This window comes from Pleurodeles waltl, chromosome 5 (assembly GCF_031143425.1).
Source record: "Pleurodeles waltl isolate 20211129_DDA chromosome 5, aPleWal1.hap1.20221129, whole genome shotgun sequence".
NCBI lineage: Eukaryota > Metazoa > Chordata > Amphibia > Caudata > Salamandridae > Pleurodeles > Pleurodeles waltl.
This window is the reverse complement of record NC_090444.1, coordinates 1,599,703,968-1,599,721,618: the sequence shown is the minus strand read 5'-3', so window position 1 is coordinate 1,599,721,618 and position 17,651 is coordinate 1,599,703,968. Positions and strand designations below refer to the sequence as shown.

The 17,651-nt window shown below is 43.3% G+C and overlaps 1 long non-coding RNA gene across 3 annotated transcripts in view; it reads right to left on the bottom strand.

Moving 5' to 3' along the window:
• Nucleotides 1-2,328: 2,328 nt before the first annotated feature.
• Nucleotides 2,329-17,651, bottom strand: part of LOC138296617 (uncharacterized) — a 98,284-nt gene continuing 82,961 nt past the window's right edge. For 2 of the 3 annotated variants that reach the window (XR_011203873.1, XR_011203872.1), the window contains one exon: nucleotides 2,329-3,748. This is a non-coding gene — a long non-coding RNA (uncharacterized lncRNA). Of the gene's footprint in view, nucleotides 3,749-5,364; nucleotides 5,591-17,651 lie in introns of all 3 variants that reach the window. The other variant, XR_011203871.1, reaches the window with a different exon arrangement.

The following is a 17,651-nucleotide window of genomic DNA, read 5'->3' as shown; positions in this document are numbered from 1 at the left end:
GCTGATGAAGCCGTCATGCCCACTTGCAGCAGTGCCCACCACTCCTTCTCCTGCTGCAGCTGCTGTCATCACGATGGCCCAGCCTGCCCCACCATGCACTTGACTCAGCAGGAAAAATAAAATGATAATTGCCTGTGCTTTTATCATTTTATTTTTCATGTTTTCACTGCTGAGAGAGCTGTGGAGTGATACTCCTCTACCGTAACGGAGGAGCCGCGGCTGGTCAGTTCCAAGATATCTTTAACAGTGTTAGGCATATCCATACTTCAGAATTCAGATGTACGTGTTCACAATGATGTGACATCTAGCTTAATTGTTCATGTAGCCAGAAAGAATGGACTTATTCGAGGAGATTCTTCATGATCCATGGAGCGTGAAAGTGCACAAGCCTACCCATATCTCTTTTGGGGCATTAAGTTATATTGTAACAGAATGGTGAAGAAAACAAAGTCCATCTAGCATTCATTATCTCTTGACATTTCCCAAATATATGTAGTGCGTGCAGACCATTACCTTATGTATAGCTCCTTCCAGGTAATGTCCCAAATACTTTGATGTGTTTTTAATTGCAAATAAGACAGTACCATTTATTGTGCAGTTCCTTTCCATAATTGATGATGTCCTAGAAAAAGAGGCTTCTGGATGCAAGGCTTCCGTCCCTTGAGCTCTCTGTGATGGCACTGCTCCAAATGCAAAGGCAAAGGTGTGAGCCTCAGCAATAAAAGGTGAAAAGCAACTCAGATTGTATAAGAGTGGTGCTGTATTGAAGGCTTTTATTTATTGTTTCAAATGCTTGTATCTGTTCTGGCCCCCATTTAAATACAACACATTTCCTAGTTAGATTCGAGATTCACAGTGTCAAAAAGACAAGAATAAACTACTGACAAAAGTTGGCAAATCCCAAAAACCTGTGGATATCTTTTTGCTGTTGCAGGACAAGGCCAATTTAGTGCTGCATCAATGTTTTTGTCATCCATTTGAACTCCTGAACTAAACACGAAGAACCGCAAAAACAAGTCTGCTGAAACTTTGAAAACATACACGTTTCTGCTTTGGCATACCAAGGGTGCTTTCATAATCTTTATGAGAATTCATCCATGTGTTTCGATGTTCACCAAGGATAACTGAGAAGAGAAAATTATCACAAATTTATCTAGAATATCTGTAAATAAATATGCTAGTGAGCCTGGTCCATAGTAAGTAAACTTACAAGGGGACGTGTATAGGTTGATGAACCTTTTGGATCTTATGGAGTGTCCTAGATAAGCAGTAGACCATTGAACCATCAACATCACTATAATCAATATCAACATTAACAAAATCCCTATCTAATAATTAATGCCATCACTCTCAACTGAGGTTGTTTTATTCCCTATTGGTTACAATTCTAATCAAAACCTTTATTCTCTTTATTGTTAATCAAACTTTATTAATCATCACAAAACATTTTCACCAAAAGAATCTCGAGAAATCAAAGTACAATATAAGTCAGCAATTTTCTACATTAGTGGAGTAATTCAGCAATGCAATTTGGTCAGTCAATTGTCACCGTCAAAGTCACCCTTGTCAGCCTACCTAACCCAGATTAGCATCAGCATGTGGGTCTTCATGCAAAAACAATTTAGACAAAACATTAATTTGGAAAAATCTATTTAAGAGATAAAAATATTTAAAACAGCGCAGTTGGTACCTAAAAGAAAAAGCATGCATTAGTCAGTCACATTGTTATAGCTACCTATCCAAGATGGATCAGCAACGAGTCAGTCTTCATCTCCAGGTCATCAGTCATCAGCAAAGTATCAGGCTCACAGAAAGTAAGCCCAATTTTCAGCACTTCAAGCATCGTCTTCTGACGTCATCAACTGTCGCCTCTGCGCTCTAAAATCTCTCCCCTTGTCATGACTTTTTATTAGGGTGTCTCAGTCCGTCCCAATAATTGCTAATTGGTCAACCTTATCAGAAGTTATGACTCTCACCTATAGTTTTTGTTTACCGCATGTACACGTCAATTCAGGATTCAAGTTCCATTAGTTTGATTGGTTCTTCTGTCGATGAGGACATCATCCGGCTCTTCAGGTAACAAAATTGTTGCTCATAGTCTTTTAGTCAGTGCTTCCATTATTCAAGTCCTGCGAAAGCACGTTTAGCCTACACCACACATACTTGCATCAATTTGACCTCATCATCCCCTGTCTACTGGTACATTTGCAGAATTTTCAAGCAGAGCCTTCTGAACTCTGTACAGTTCAAGGTCCTTTTCTCCAGTTCCAGTCATCAGCAGCCTTGTCGCGTCTTCACATTAAAGCAGGCACATTTTGCTCATACACGTTATTTTCAAATATTAGTTTATTGGATTTTCTCATTGGTATTTGCACGCAAATCATTAGAAATTTCTCATTTTAGCATATCTGCTCCAACAGTCCCTCCTCTGATGACTAAATATGTCATCACACCTTTCCCTTATCAACATTTTACAAATTACTTTCAGCTACATTTCGATTTCTCCTTCTTGTATTTTCTCTATAGATTCTTCTCCTGGGTTGTTCTTCCCTCCTCTGATCATTTTTGCCCCTTTTTAGTTTTATTTTCTGCGATAATTTACATGCCCCCCATAAGCCTAATATGACAATAATAACAATTAATATTCCTTGGACAATTTTCCATAATATCCCACCCCAAATGTGACTAAACCAATTTCCCACTGTAACAAATCAATTTCCAACCTTTTCCCAAACTCCTGGTTCTTTCAATTCTTTCAAATCCTTACTTGCGTTAGTTAAATTAGTAAGCAAATCTTTTATCTCTTTCTCAGCAATATAAGAACAACAGTGATTTGCATTAATCATTTTACAGACTCCTCCGTCCTTCGCTAATATTATGTCTAAAGCAAGCCTATTTTGAAGCGTCATAGCTCTATCCGCAGATAGTTCAGTATTTAGTAAAAGTATGGCTCCAGTAAAGTTAAACAAAAGTAGGTGGTGCACTGCAAGGAAAACGAATCATTAAATATAGTGAACAAGCAGTCCAATACTCCAGCGGTAGAGACAAGTCAAATCCTCCATTTGATTATTTTAATTCCACACAATTATCATGTTCATATTGCAGCACGTAGTGCAAACAAATAACAGCCAACACATTTCGCCCATCAACAAAGGGGCTTCTTCAGGGCAGGATGATATCCAGTTGGTCATAAAAATCAATAGTAGTAGGGCAAGAAGAAAACTTCCAAAAATAGTAGATGGTGAAAATTTGTCAAGATCCATCATGAGTAAAACGGTCCGAACAACCGTTATAAAGTAACGCGGTCGATAATTCCAAAAAGAAGAAAAATGTTGAACCAAGTGAGACAGTTCGAGTCCGTAATTAGTAATACGGTCCGAGCGACCGTTGTGTTGTATGAAGGTCGAGCCGGCTCTTCTTTTTGGACCAGTTCTGGATCCACTTCAGGCTCAGCCTGCTCTGTTTCTGGTTCAGGAAGAACTACTTGCTTCGCTGCTGTTGGTGCTCTCAACAACATTTCTTTATGGTCTTGAGGACTCACCACTCTCTTGGTATGGCTCGCATGTATCCAGTTAGGCAAACCTTCACATTTCACAGCTGTTGTAGTTGTGAACACCACTTGGTATGGACCTCTCCAACGTGGCTCAAGGCAAGTCTTTCGCACATGCTTTTTGATCACAACCCAGTCTCCGGCTCTCAGGTTGTGACCTGGGTCATGGATAGGTGGCAGGGTAATGGCTTGTACCTGCTGAGAGAAAGATCGAATCACATCAGCTAGACCTTTGCAGTAGTCCAACACCATATCATCTGAATTTTTAACAAGAGCATTGGCTGGTATTGCTGGTAACCTTATTGCTCTACCCATGATAATCTCATGTGGGGACAGACCTGTTTTCCTGTCAGGTATATTTCGCATTGACATCAACACCAAAGGCAATGCATCTGGCCATTTCAGATTCGTGGCAGCACACATTTTGGTAATTCTTGATTTCAGAGTACCATTCATCTGCTCTACAAGTCCTGATGCCTCTGGACGATAGCTGCAGTGAAGCTTCTGTACAACGTTCAATGCTGCACATAAGAGCTTAATCACTTTGTTATTGAAGTGCGTTCCCCTATCTGATTCTAAAGAGATCGGGAATCTGAACCATGGTATTAACTCTCTTAATAACAGCTTTGCACCTGTGAGACTATCATTCCTACGTGTGGGGTATGCTTCAATTTAATGGCTAAACACGCACACAATCACCAACACATACTTCAATCCACCACATGCAGGCATCTCAATGAAATCCAATTGCATTCTGCTGAATGGTCCACCTGCTCTTCCAATGTGGCTCAATTTCACCACTGTCCCTTTTCCCACATTTAACTGCTGACAGATCACACATCTGTGACATATGGCCTCAGCTGCGTGCCTGAATTTGGGATTGAACCAATCAACCTTAAACAACCTAACCATGGCATCTCTTCCCATGTGTGCCTGACCATGGTAATACCGAGCCATCTGAGTCAACAGACTATTTGGCAATGCCATCTGACCCTCCTCAGATACCCAAATTTCATCTGGTCTCTGTAAACATTTCAACTTCGACCACAGATTTTTCTCTTCCTTGTCTGCATTCTCTTGTAAGGTTTTCAACTCTTCTAAAGTAAATTATTTTCAATGCAAAACTTGCACAATTTGCCTCTTCTTCTGGCATCAGTTCCCACTTATCTTTGAACGATATACAGTTCAAGGCGCAAAACCTTGCGACTTGGTCTGCATACCCATTTCCCAAGGAAATGTAATCTTGTGTCTTTTGATGTGCACTGCATTTTACTACAGCAATTTCTTCGGGTAACTAAATTGCATAAAGTAATTCTTTTATCCTGTCACCATTTCTTACTGGTGTTCCACTGGAGGTCATGAAACCTCTCTGTGACCACAATTGACCAAAATCATGAACAATTCCAAATCCGTATTGACTAACAGTGTATATTGTCACTCGCAGCCTGGTAGAAACATAACAAGCTCTAGTAAGAGCCACCAGTTCTGCTACTTGCGCAGAATACAATCCTGGGAGCCATGATGCTTCCAAAGTTCCTGTAATTGTACATACAGCATTTCCTGCTCTCAAGGTGCCTGTCCCATCTCTGAGACATGAACCATTGACAAAGACAATTTGATCATTTTCTTCTAACCGAGTATCTCTAATGTCAGGCCTCGGCTTTGTGCATAATTCAGTCACTTCAAGACAATCATGCTCTATAACTTCCTCCTTTTCAATTTCAGCAGAATCACTTGGCAATAATGTTGCTGGATTCAACACTGTACATCTTTTCAAAGTTACATTTGGAGCTCCCAAAATGCTCGTCTCATGCCTTGTCAGTCTGGCCCCGTCAAATGTTGTGTTTTCGTCCTTGACAGTAAAATTCCAACAGAATGTGGTACCATTACCGTCACTGGGTATCTCATGACTACCCCTTCAGATTGGGAAAGACTTTGATCAACTGCGGCTACTGCTCGCAGACAACCTGGTAAAGCTGCTGCAACCGGGTCCAAGGTAGCTGAAAAATAAGCTACTGGGCGATAAACACCTCCATGGACCTGTGTTAAAACAGACAAAGAACAAGTATCACGTTCATGACAAAACAATGTGAAAGGTTTTGTGTAATCAGGCATTCCCAACGCTGGAGCCCTGCACAAACTCTCTCTCAATTCAGTGAATGCCCTCATCTGGTCCTCATCTAGGATAATGGGATCTGTGACTCCGGTGTGAGTCAGTTGCTGTAGGGGTTTGGCTATCTCAGCAAAATTTGGAATCCATTGTCTATAGTACCCTACCATTCCCAGAAACATGCGTACATCCTTCTGGGAAGTCAGGGGATTTCTCTGCAAAATCATGGTTATCCTTTCTCTGGAAATTCTTCTCAATCTTTTCTCAATTTGATGTCCCAAATATTTTACAGATTTCTGACAATACTGCAACTTCACAGGTGAGACCTTGTGTCCGAACTCTCCCAAATGATTCAACAGGGCAATCGAGTCATACTTAAACTTGTCCCTGGTTTTGGATGCGATCAGTATATCATCAGTGTACTGTACAAGAGTCGATTGGCAAGGTAACTCCAATGACTCCAGATTCTTCTTCAGGATCTGATTGAACAGGGATGGTGACTCCGTGTACCCTTGTGGAAGCCTACACCAGTTATAGACTTTGTCTAGGAATTTGAAACTGAAAAGAAACTGACTATACTCGTGAAGTGGTACTGAAAAGAAAGCTTGTGACAAATCAACCACTGTGAACCACTCTGCCTCGCACAGAATCTGAAACAGTATCACTGCTGGATTGGGCACAATCGGACAACACTTAACCATGTCATTCATTTTTCGCAAGTCCTGCACAACTCGTACTTTCCCACATGGCTTTTTCAGTCCCATTATCGATGAATTACATGGGCTGCTCAACACTTCCTTTAGGACTCCTTGTTTTAGAAAGTCTCCAATTATCTGTGCAACTTTTATCATCACATCCTGTGCCATTTTATACTGAGGAAGTTTGGGGAATTCAACATTTGGCCTTCAGAGTAATTTTAATAGGTTCCACTCCTTTAATTAATCCCACTTCCTTTCCTGTCAAGTCCCAAACTTCGTCTTTTACAGTTCCCTGTAAATCTGCATGGAACCCCTTCATAGTGAACATTGGGAAAAATCCAATCAATGGGTACCTGTTACTCTTCATCATCACTATTTGTTTGGACTTCTATCCCTGCATCTGTACAGTTTGTAGAGCATTTGGTCTTGCACAAAACATCTATACCTAGCAAGGACACAGGACTTGAATCACACACCACAAATCTATGCAGTCCCAAATAATTTCCAATTTCAACTTGCACTGGTTCTGTGATGGGGTTCGTCAATTGTCTATTCTCCACTCCCACAACATGAACTGTCCTGCCAGAAAGAGCTAAATTCGGTACTTCCACACTTCTCACTGTGGAGCGCGTAGCTCCAGTATCAACTAAGAATGAGACCTTGTGACCCATCACCTTTCCCTTCACAAAAGGCCCTCTCTGATCTATCTCTAGGGACGCAGCAAGAATACAGGCTCCCTCATCCGAACTATCACTCATCCATTCATCGTTTATTTCATCCTCACTGTGAAATGGGAACTGGTGTACTGTATTGTTACTATTGTCCTGTCTTTGACCTGTGACTTGTTGAGTAAGCATAACTTGTTGCTGTTCCATCAGTGCTTGGGGTATGTGCATTTGCTGTCTAGGCACCATAGAAACCTGCTGCTGTACTGGTGATAATGGAGCAAATTGTGCTCGAGGCACCTGCAACTGTTGAACAGGCAAGAAATTCTGTCCTTGATTCTGAGCATTCAGAACTATGCCCCTCATTTTTGGGATCTTTACAGTTTGAATTTCACTGACATCACCTTGCTGGACCATTCCTTCTAGCACCATCAATGGGCACTCCCGCTTCCAGTGTCCCACGTTTCCGCACAAATGGCATGGCAACATCCTTTTCATGCCCTGCATGTCATTCTGAACAACCACAGTTCCTAAATCCGGACCACGCATCATATCCATTCCGTGCCCTCTACCCCTCACTTGAGGTTGAAACATAACAGCTCTCTGTTGCGGTGGCATCGGCAGCACTAAAACTCCTTGTACTCCTGTTTGGGCTGCCTTAATCTGCATCACCATTGCTTTTTCTTTCAATTTCTTTTGTTTCAATTCAATCTTATCACTACCATATTTAGCATACTGCAACACCCCATCAATCGGCTTTGCCTGCCAGCAAATCAAATCGTTCTTAATCATCTGCCCTACTTCTGGTCTCAACCCTTCAACAAATCTGAACACAAAATGCAACACGTCTTTTGGTTCAACTGCTTCCTTGCCACTGTACTCCTTAAAAGCCTCCAGCACCTCTCATAATAAGTATGAATTGACTCTTTAGACTCCTGGACCGTTCTATCAATACTCTGCCAATCAATGTTCTTAGGAGAAATCCTAGTCTTCAGGAACTCAATCACCTTATAATAATTCTTCATAACCTCGGGTGACGGTGCACCTGTAACCTTGTCTCTCTTGGGTTCACTTGTTGGCCAGTCTGCTGCCCTCTTACACTCGACCCATAAGTCAGCTGGTACAACTATTTCCAATAGTGTGTTCAGATCTTCCCACAAACATTTAGAGAGCTTCACAAATCTCTCAGTTTGCTGATACCATTCAACTGGCTTCTCTCTCAACTTGGGATAATCATTCGTAAAGGACAGTATGTCGCTTCTGTGCCATGGGACATGTACAAACTGTCCCCCTGGAATTTCTCTCATCGGAAGCATTTTATCTGATTCCCCTTTTTCAACTCCTTCTGCCTCTTCTTGGGGATCTCGTTTTAGTTTCTCCTTTTTCTTTGTCCATCTGCCTTCCCACTTCTCTAATGCTCCCCAAATCTGTGCACTCTGCAGTAAGTCCTTTAGGTGTGCCTTCATGCCAGCTGATCTCATGTGTTCAAAATCCTTTGCCTCAAAATCTAATCTGTAACTTCGTCTTAAATGCTTCATCGTTTTAAGATTAATGTCATGTTTTTCTGCCAATTCCGCTAACCTCTGGTGTACTTTCCCCACCTCTTTTGTAATTCTTGGGCACAAATACCTCTGCTCTTCCTCGGTATAGGATTCTAACCTATTCAGTCCCATTGTTCCCTCAACTAACTAATTTGCCTCAATATTTAATCCCACTCGGATCAGCTGATCTTCCCCTTTTGATACACTCTGAGAAGTATTTAGACTATCGAGCCAAATATTAAACTGCTGAGCTGTCAACCCTTGCAATGTAATATTACTTGCATTCGGGACTGGCAGCTGCTGCGCCACTGTGCTGAAGCTTGCGGTGTCAGAAGTCTCAGGTTCTGACTTGCATTCAAGACATTTACCACATCTGGCGATGCCACAAGAGGACTAAAACCCATACAAGGTCTAGGTTCAGTAATAGCCTGTCCTGGGGACGATGTCAACTGTGCAGAATCTCTCACTCCCCTTCTTACAAGACTCTGTGACATGTCACCTTGTTCTCCTGTCTCTGTTTTCTTTTGTGCATGCAAAGGTACCGCTGGACCAACAGTATCCGGTAGCGATATTGCATCCGGAGCTGCCCTAGCACCTGCACCTTGTGCGAGAGATACTCCCATTGCCTGATTCATAACTGGGGTAAAATCTGTCAAAATTCCTGTCAAAGGGGTAAATTTCGACATATCTTGCGCCTGTGCTGAGGGTAACAACATTGGTGTCGGGTCTGTCTGAATCAATATTGGCTTTGGAAGCACCTGCTCCCTTGGCACCATGATATTCGACACAGTCTCAAGAACTGGTACATCTGGATAAATTCTCTGTACTGAAGGTGGATGCATCTGAGCCTGAGCTACAGTACTAGTCCCTGCAACAGGTGTACTCTGTACTACCCCTGGCAACTGTCCTCCTTCTGCTTGTACAGCTCCCACAGCTCCCTGGGATGTTCCAGGAGTAGCAGGAGGGGCTGTAGCACTAGTACCCGGACCCCCTGCATAGGTTTTCATAGGTGGAGGTCTGTCTCTTAACAACTGCGTGATAAGATCCTCGACATCAGAGTCATCATCGTCTACTTAAGATTTTTTTCCTTTTCTTCTTTGCCTCACTCTCTTCTTCCTTGGCACTATCCCCTTTTTCCAATTCATCTCTCTGTGTAATTGCTGGGAACATTTAAATCTCTTGCATTGTCGCCATCCTCCATCTCTTTTGCTCCCAATCCCATCTAGCTTCTGCTACTGATTTTTCCACTTTCTTCACCCTTCTATTAAATTTCAGCTCTTGCTGCTGTCTCGCCACTAGCTCCCAGACTGCTAAAGCCTCGAACTGTGCTGGTCTCGGTAATGGCTTCATATCATACAATGATAATCGCAACTGATCCAAAATTCTCAAATTAAACGTTCCGAGTTCCGGAAAAGCTAAAGTCTCTTGATTCTTTGTCAATTTAATCCATTGCTTTAACCACAAACACGGAGCTACACCTCTCTCTGCCATTACAAAATACGCCGGAGAATCCTCCGGGGGGGGGGGGTCGGCTCCCCTACTGATGCCTTAATGTAAGAATCTCCCCTCATTGCACTCTTAAACGCCTTGAAAAACTTCATTTTACCTGTTTTTATTTACTATTAATTCAATAAATGAAATGACTTTTACTCCCAAGATTCCCTTTACCCGTTTACTCTACCAATTGCCTCTCACGGACGGCTGCCAATCCAGTTGCGGCTCTTCTTACCAAGCAAACCTATCCCAGCGCGGCACACTTTGACCTCACACTGACACATAGCGGCTGACAAAGTCTTGAGGCTTGTCTTCCTCAACTCGATTTCACTCAACCAATGCTATTTTATTGCGAGCACCTTTACCAACCAATAACTAAAACAAGCCTGCTGGTTTACTACAGGAAAGGACACAATCGCTTCAGGGACCTTACGGGCTTTCACTAATGGCTCTTTAGGGCTCTTTAGCTATTCCTCTTTCTCAGTCCCCCACATTCGCAAGCAAAATTCGACCTGCAAATTTTACTCTCAACTGATCAATGGGTCTGTCCTGGTACACATAGGACTCGCCAAATCGAAGTCGAAGCTTCTTTTACTCAATTACCACACACACTGACTTGTTGACCACACCCGATCAACCTACTAAACCAGACAGATTGCAACATATAACCAAGTGTCTTCTACACTTGTCAATATACTCCGGAGTCTTTAGACCACGCAGGGTCCGTGCATCACCAACAACCACGTGGATAATTTCTGAGCACAAAGCGCCACACATATATGAAGTTCGACGACTTCCCTACTCTCACACTGTGGAGTACGCACACTCCTACTAATCCTTAACTGGAGTACGCAGACTCCCTACTTTTACCTCTCATACATCATAATTCACCTGCGGTTTGCTTAAGCCTGTGCAAGTGCAACCTACTACTCTTTCATACTATTTCAAAATTGCACCGAGAACATACCCAACCTTACCAACAGGATCCAGGATCTGGGAAATTCATTTCTGGGTTTAAGGGAACATCATCTTTGCTGCCATTGCCTTTTCAGAAAAACAAAATTCAAACCTCATAAACAACTGAACCTAACTTAGACTACTACCATAACCACTAGTTACCACTTAACTAGTTACCCAAGGAAACTAACCATCAAGCTGCTACCAAAAACTGCTAGCGCACCTTGTCCTTAGTAAATAAACTCACAAGGGGATGCGTATAGGTCGATGAACCTTTTGGATCGCATGGAGTGTCCTAGTTAAGCAGTAGACCATTGAACCATCAACATCACTATAATCAATATCAACATTAACAAAAACCCCTATCTAATAATCAATGCCATCACTCTCAAATGAGGTTAATTGTTTTATTCCCTATTTAAGCGATTAATCTTTCTTTACCTTGAAATCAAGTTACTTGCTCAACAAACAACCCAGTGTTTCACAGTGCTGATTATGCGTAGAGCAGAGAAGCACCCCAGCTGCATGCAGTCTGAATACTGTAAATGAGGATGATCAGTGAAGCCCATAAATACTTGCAGCAGCTCCATAACAAATGTCAGTGTATAAAATACATAGGGGCATATTTATACTCCGTCTGCGCCGAATGTGCGTCAAAGATTTTGACGCATATTCGGTACAAACCTTGCCCCATATTTAAACTTTGACGCCCGAGGACGTTAAAATCCCGCCATGTGCGTCATTCTCTGGATGTGGGAAACCGCCTTGCGTTATCATATGCAAGGTAGGCGTTCCCGTCCAGAAAATGACTTAAACGCCCGTGCGTCGTATTTATGCTTCCCGGCAAAAATCCTGCACGGCCGGGAGGCGGAGTCGGAAAATGATGCACAGCCCGATTTGCGTCAACAAATAACGCCTGGGTCCGGGCAGGCGTTAAAATGGGGCAAACACACCTGTATTTAATCAGAACACACAGAAGCAACAGCAGAGCAGCAAAAGGGAGACATGGAGGTGCAGCAAAAGGGAGACATGGAGGTGCTTCTCATCCAGCGTGCACGCAGACGCAGAGCCCAGCAACAACAACAGCAGCTACCACAACACCAGCAGAGACCCCAAAGGCAACGCAAAAGGCAGGAGAGGATATTTCACACCAGGACAACCCTTCATGGCCTCAGGGAACATGACATCATCCAGAGGTACAGGTTGAATTGGCAAGCCATTCAGCAGCTGCTGCGCAACATAGAGCCACAGTGGGCACCCACTTTGCTGACACCCGCACCATCACAAAAGAAACCAAGCTGCTAGCTGTACTTCACATGTTGGCAAGTGGCTCCTTTCAAACTACTGGCACCCAGGTTGCCGGGATATCACAGCCATCATTCTCTGCCTTCTTGCCCAAAGTACTGGATGCCATCATTGGACTCACACCCGCCACATCTGCTTCCCAAACACACAGCAGATGTAGCAGGAGACAAAACAGGGGTTTTACCTCATTAATGGATTCCCACACGACCTTGGTGCCACTGACTGCACACATGTACGCCTTGAGCCACCTGCAGCAACTGAACACCTATACCGCAACAGGAAGCACACACACTCCATCAATGTGCAGGCCATTGTGGATCGCCAAGGACTGATCACCAATATTGTGGCAAAGTATCCTGGAAGTGTCCATGACTCATTCATCTTCCGTCACTCTACCATCAATCAACACTTCCAGGATGGACGATATGGCAATGGACTACTTGTTGGTAAGTACAGAAACCTACTTATATACACACTGCACAGCAACCCTCTAGGACACACAACACATACACCACGACAGCAACATGTGGACAGGAACACACTGAGGTTGTGACACCGCTAGCCATGTTTGATAGGTCTGTAGTGAACGTGTCACACATCTGAAATTAGTGTACAGTCTAATGTCAATACGTCAATGATCAGAACGTGTGGACAGGTTTGGCTAATTGTCACCTTGCAAAATATAAGCGTCTCACTGATGTTTAAATTAATCCATTGCATATGTCTAAGGGTATGGGATGTCCAGGGTACATAGATGCTAACGTGTTACCACCACTGTCAAATTGAATCTGTGTATGGAACTATCATCTCACCCCAGTGGAGAGACAGGGACACCTGTATCACAAGTCACAATGCTAGGGAGTGCACACTATAGCAAATCTCAAAATATACTGCTGAAAACCGGTCAGCAGGCAAACACTCGTTCAGCCAAGGAAACAACCCAATGCAGATGGTACATCCTAGAAGCCTAGCAATCAACACAATAACACAAAAGAGCCACAGACAACACAGGACAACTACTGCCATGCAAGGTGATATGAATGGGGTAAGATACGTCAACATGATCCCAATCATTTTCTCTTTCAGCTAATCAGGGGTATGGGATCCAGCCATGGATTATGACACCATTTGGCAACCCAAGCACTGCAGCAGATACCTTCGGCATCCTCAAGTCGAGATTCAGGTGCCTCGACATCACTGGTAGCAGCCTCCTCTATTCACCAGAAATGGTCTGTAAGATAATTTTAACATGTGCCATCCCGCACAACATTTGTATATGAAGGAACATTCCCCTATTATAATCAGAGCCACAAAAGCCTGAAGAGGAGGAAGAGGAGGATGCTGGCCTGCAACATGAGGGGGAACAACAAAACACAGCTGCTGGACTGCGTAGGCGCCAACATATTGTGAACAATTTCTTTTGAGACAGCCCACCATCACCACTGTAGCAACATATGTAAATAAACACCGATAATAATCACCATTTCATGATCTGGGTAATAGTTTTTGCTCACCTTTATCTCTAACTATCAGAATAAGAGTGTAGCCTCATGAAGCATTGCTGATATACCGATCAGGACACAGAAAATTCCAAAGAAATTGTAATGCGTATAATTCAACAGTCACATTCACACACACTGTAAATGGCATATATCCTGTACATTTCACCTTTGAAGGGCAATAGCAGAGGCCCACACCTATTTCACACATACATTTTGGCAACATGGTTCATCGCAGCATATGGCACACAACTAAGAGACCATCAGTCTATAAGGGAAAAATCTGCCTCATACATGAGGCAGTGGATGTGCTATTGCATTGGTAACAGGAATGTATGACCAGACCCTTGACAGCAGTAAGTCATACAGCACCTATCTTTGCAAGGACTATCTGTGACTAGAGTTCCATATAAGCAGAACATAGACAGCACAAGTGCCACACCTATGACAAGCATTGCGCACAGGACATTCCATGTATATGTCAGCCCATGTCCTAACTCCTGACACACCCATGCTCCTGGTCTCACCCCACCTGTATGAAGAGGTCCCTGGAATGGTAATATGGTAATGTGTACCCAGATATTCCCTCCTCTCCACACACAGACTAACAATAGTAATCCAGTGTGCTTCACCCTTTTCCAATGGTATGCCAATGTCATAGTACATCTGACTGCACGGACGTCAGGTCAATTAATACACTGGCTTGTACTTTCTAAGCCTTGTTATCAGCTGTAGATTGCTTCCCATGTGAAATGTACTGTTGGCCATTTGAACTAGAATCTCACCTTCAGGACTTGTGAGAAACTGATGCAGCACACACCTGTGAGCACCTCCATGCAGACCACCCATTTGAACATGCACTGCCCTTGCAGATGCTTGGAACAACATAGAAGCTACCATTTAGTCGATTACGGTTATGCATTGCTAGAAAAATAAGCCGTGTAACACAGCCCTTGGGTTTATGTGTCATCTTCCAAAACACAGGACAAACACAGTCTTCCATGTCAACTGTCTTGTTCTTCCTCCGACCAGTGTAAGTCAGACCACTGAGTATGTACTGTGTGAAATTGCTGGACCCTGCATCCTGTCAGCCTGACTGGCACCTGTCTGTGCGTTACCCTAAAGGTTCCTTGTGTCTACATATGTAACACACTTGCTTTCCCAAACCTCACATTCCTCAGGGGGTATTTTGTCAGGTGCTTCCTCAATGCATACTCAAATACATTGTATAGCATCATCTGCTTTTTTATTGTACCATAATTGTAAATTTGTCTCCAAATACCAAAATCATGGCCTATCCCTTGTCTGGGTATCATGTATGCATGAACGACAAATTGTGATAGTGTACCAGGGCCGTATGCAGGGATTGGGTAAGGTGCCTCCAGCAGAACCAGCAACCTCTGATAATGTGCATGAAAATTCCACAAGTTAGGACCCTGACAGTCCACACGCTGAATCAGATTGCTCACAACATATTGATGGCCTGTGCATGCTGAATAGCTGCAAGATTAATCAACACAGAGACTATGATGTTCCCAGATGCAGTGGGAACTTTACAGGCCAACCTGTGTACAAATTTTGTAATGACACCTGCCGGATCATGACTCCTGAGATATGATCTCACTCAGCACACCACGGTTGCCCTGTTGACAGTCTCATAACACATCTGCAGTGACAGGGTGGGACCATCCCCATGTAGGTTCTCATGACCTCATCGTCTTTACTTCCATTGATCTCCGAAGGATACTCAGTAGATACAGAAATAGCCGCCACTGACTCATGATGGGACCTGGATGTAACTGTGACAACATAGACCCCTAAAAATATACAGGATCAACATTGGACCACACATATGAACCAGACACCTCTGTGCAATTGATCACTGGAAATATGTGGCCACGTGCTGCCTTGTCTGCTGGTCCACCACTGCCACAGGAGTGTTGTGGCTCAGTCACACCGAGGCACGGAGGCTCCGGTGGGAAAAGGTATAGCATCACTTGCAACGCGTCTATCGGACCCCAAGGAATGACCACCAGCTGAAGCACCGCTGGGCTGACCTCATCTCCAGGGACCAAGATCTGCTGGACCACCTGGGAATTGTGATTGGTGGCCCTGTTGGGGAGTACAAATCATGTAAATGTGCATGATTAAATGCTCTGTAGTGACATCAGATGATTTGTACAATATCTGCCGGCAATGTTGTTGAGTGTGTGGAATGCTTTGGAAACATACAGGGTCATTCATGGACTATGTTAAGGACCACAATTGCTAGCTGTTAGGAAGCAAGTGCTCTGCAAACTTACTGAATACTTTTGCTTAATGTAAGTTGGTGCCGCCTTTGTGTCAAACAGCAACACAAATCAGGAGCCAATTAAGTATAGAGATAGGTCACATTTGCCTGTGAGGTATAGATTTTCAAAATCATAACGAACATTTGTTGACGCAACAGCTAGACTGACTTTTGAAACACAACATGAGGCTGAAAATTAGTGCAGGCTTCACGTCAATTGATGATAGCAATGTGGCCCAAACATATGTCTCATGTGTGTCTGGTGAGTGTGTAAGGAAAGCGATCAAGGAAATTAAAAAATTCTTAGGAATTATTGTGGCCCTTCGTCTTTTCGGATACATGTCACATCTGGATTTGGAGACATAGGGAAAAAGTTCAAGGTGCCCTCAGCTACCATCTTAGACTGGTATATGGTGTTTGTTGTTCCACCTTTCGTTTACGGATGGCTGGCCAAAGGTATGCACATGGGTTCCTTTCTCTATGGTTGATGCAACTCATCATAGCTGGGCCACATCAAATGAAGAAAATGTAACAACATGAGGGCTTACAACTGTCCCTGCCCCTCTGTACATTGTACCTGTGTGTCATAAATTTGTCATGGCCACAATGGCTGGTTGAATGGTAATGCACTCCTCAAGGAAAGTGGCATTGGATGTCTCTCTTGGGTACACATGATGAGACGAATACACTCCATTATTATGTCTGCTCACTAATGAAGGAGCATGTTTGCCACCACATGATAGTTAGGGCCACTGCATGTGTGCAGATATGTGGGTAAAATTCACAGGAGACCAATGGTATGTACATGTTAGCCATGCTATATCAGATGCCGTATCATCATGTCTGAGTGGCTTTACCTACTTATGTAATCAAACATAGTATTTGTCTTAGGAATTGTTGGACAGTGCACAGAATTAGAGCACATTTCTCCCTCCCATGCCTTACAGGTGGACCCGCACCCTACACTGTGGGCGAGGTGGCTTCATTGGAGGACCCAGACAACTCCAGTAAGTGTTGATATGTCTGTTATGTGTTGTGTTTGCTGGTGATGTGTGATGGACTCCTGTGTGTTGAACACATAGCAAGGTGTGATGCGCTGGCCCATCATTTGTCTTGTTCTATGAGTAGGATTTCATTTTATCACCATTTTAGAGTTGGCCAATGCTTATCCTATTGTCTTATTTAGGGATTCTAGGTCAGTCCTGTCGGCCCGCAATGTGAATGGGGATGAGTCATGTGGATAACACTTGTATCAGCAAGAGTCACACTGGACCTAATCTGTGATTTAGTCAGCCTGTCCGACCCACATTCTCCCAGAATGGGGCTGCTAAATGCTTACCCACATACTTCGGCTTCCCTATTCACTAATGTACTTATTAAACTGTAGGTTGAACTTCCTAGCAGCATGTAGCTCCACATGTAGTGCTACGAGTATGTGGCACTTGAGTGCAATGGCCTAGGTGTGCATGCAAATCATGGCCAGGGGTGTTCTCGCATCTCCGTGTTAGTTGTAAGTCATGGCTTACTGGAAGTATATGATGT